The sequence below is a fragment of the Aotus nancymaae genome, unplaced genomic scaffold, assembly GCF_030222135.1.
Source record: "Aotus nancymaae isolate 86718 unplaced genomic scaffold, 86718_ANA_hifiasm-v0.15.2.pri h1tg000041l, whole genome shotgun sequence".
Taxonomy (NCBI): Eukaryota; Metazoa; Chordata; class Mammalia; order Primates; family Aotidae; genus Aotus; species Aotus nancymaae.
Genome location: NW_026988455.1, coordinates 234,264 through 236,397, shown reverse-complemented (window position 1 = coordinate 236,397; position 2,134 = coordinate 234,264). Strand labels below are relative to the sequence as shown.

General features: G+C 43.3%; 1 pseudogene; it reads right to left on the bottom strand.

The window, feature by feature from the left end:
• Nucleotides 1–341: 341 nt before the first annotated feature.
• LOC135268694 (large ribosomal subunit protein eL29-like) lies at nucleotides 342–839 on the bottom strand (annotated as a pseudogene).
• Between the last annotated feature and the right edge of the window lie 1,295 nt (nucleotides 840–2,134).

The following is a 2,134-nucleotide window of genomic DNA, read 5'->3' as shown; positions in this document are numbered from 1 at the left end:
GCTTCAGTCTCAAACTTGTTTCTATGAGACCCAAGTCCTCTGTGTCCAGCATTTTCCATAATGTGACTCTTTTTCCTATTATTCTACATTAACCTTTTACCATTTACCCCACTTAATTCAACCCTACACCTCCCTCTAGTCATATGTACTTACCTGAATAGGACACGCATTTTCATAGTTAAGGAATGTGACCAACTGACTCTCTCTTTTTTTTTTTTTTTCCTGCCTCAGGTTTATTTGTACAAATAGCACAGGAGGACCCCAGCCCCATGCAGATGGCAGCCCCGGGGGAGGGGGAGTCGCACCAGTCCTTCTGTCCTCACGTTGGCAGACAGAGATATCTACTCTGAAGTCTTTGTAGGGGCCTGGGCACCTTTGGGAGCCTGAGCTGGAACTGAAGCTGGAGCTGCAGCCTGGGCCTTGGTTTGATCCTTGGCCTTGGCCTTGACCCTTGGCCGGCAGAGCCTGAGCCCCTTGGCAATGCGTGCACGAGCACGCTTCCCAAGCTTGAAGCTTGGGGTGGGCAGCGTAGGCAAGTGGATGGAGCTTGAGGCTGACACCCTTTGGGATCTTGGGCTTAACCTCCTTGGGCTTTATGAGGGCCTTGATGGCCTCGGCACGTGCATCATGGCCTCGGCACTGCTGGCCTGCATCTTCTTTAGGCCCTTCTTGTTGTGCTTCTTGGCAAAGCGCATGTTCCTCAGGAACTTGGGGTCCACCCCCTTAAGAGATTCGTATCTCTGTGATTGGGGTTTCTCGATACCATTTCTGTGCCATTTTCGGGACTGGTTGTGTGTGGTGTGGTTCTTGGACTTGGCCATGTCTGCACCTAAGCCGCGGTTCCTCCTGACTCTCTTAAAATACCAGGGTGAGCAAACCCACAATACAGTTTCGGCAGCCCTGACAATCTCAGAGTGAGTGGCTGTGCTAAAGATCAGTGTCCCACACGACTTTGGTCATGGGTTTGGTCCGCAGCATGGCAGCTGCATTTCTTCTGTTCTTTTCTACCAGACTTCACCTTGTCATCTGTAGACTGGTTCTGTTGGTCACAATGGGGGCCACATAAAAGCTCTGACTTCAGCAAACTTCAAAGCCCTGTTCCAATGACAGCTGGTCTGGAAAAGTCGTTGAAATTCAAAGGGAGATGTTATTATTCTTGAGGAGAGATAACCAGTCATGGTACTAAACCTATTTAAGGATATTTTCATCCTTCCAAAAAAGAAAAAGAAAAGCACATAATTTCTGTCTTTAAAGCATTTCAAGAATTAATAAACCTCATTCTCTTTTGCTTACTCAAGGCACATCGCTGCTTAAAACCACAAAGTGCTGACCTAGCCAGTGGATCCAGAGCCCAGGGCCTCAGCACAGCATTTTAAAGCCTCATCCTTATAATAAATTACAATTTTAATGATAGTCCTGGAAACATATGGCAAACAGAAAACACTTTCTGTGGATTAAGCAGCATAGTTTTCATTAATGGTTTACTATACTTGAGACCTTAAAGAGATTTAACTAATTGCTCATTTGGTGCATTGGCTGCTGAGTTATTTAAAACACCTCCTTCCTGCTTTAACTTTGAATTTGCATTAGAAAGTACAATACCACTTAAGGCTTCTCCATTGTCTCGATTGCTCTAAAAATAATTGAAATCCTAATCACAAATACATTTTTTTCCCTGTGACCTCTTGGTTTTTGTAAGTTTATGCAAAATAAATAAACAATACACAGAATTTGCAGACAGAGACAGCCAGAAAGTTGGGAAATTACTTATTAAGGTAACCAAAAATTAAAGACTAGCAGATGGCTTTTTGAAGTGCTGGAGACATGTGGTTCAGAGTTCTACATTTAGGTGGAAAACTCCGTGTTTCCATTTGACTAATATATGTTGAATTATCTCCAGAATTACATAATGTAAAATATCAGTGTAACCACTTACACCTATATAAAACCCCAGATTAAAAATGGTCGCTCAGTTGGGTGAGTTGAGTTTTAGTTACTATGATAAATAATCAAAAGTGAAAATTGGATGCCAGGCATAAGTTTGGCTGGCCATGCCTTGTTTGCTTATTTTTGCAAAGCTTGTGTTTCTCTTGCTCCCTCTCCTTTTTCTCCTCCTGATATGAAGCTTAAATAT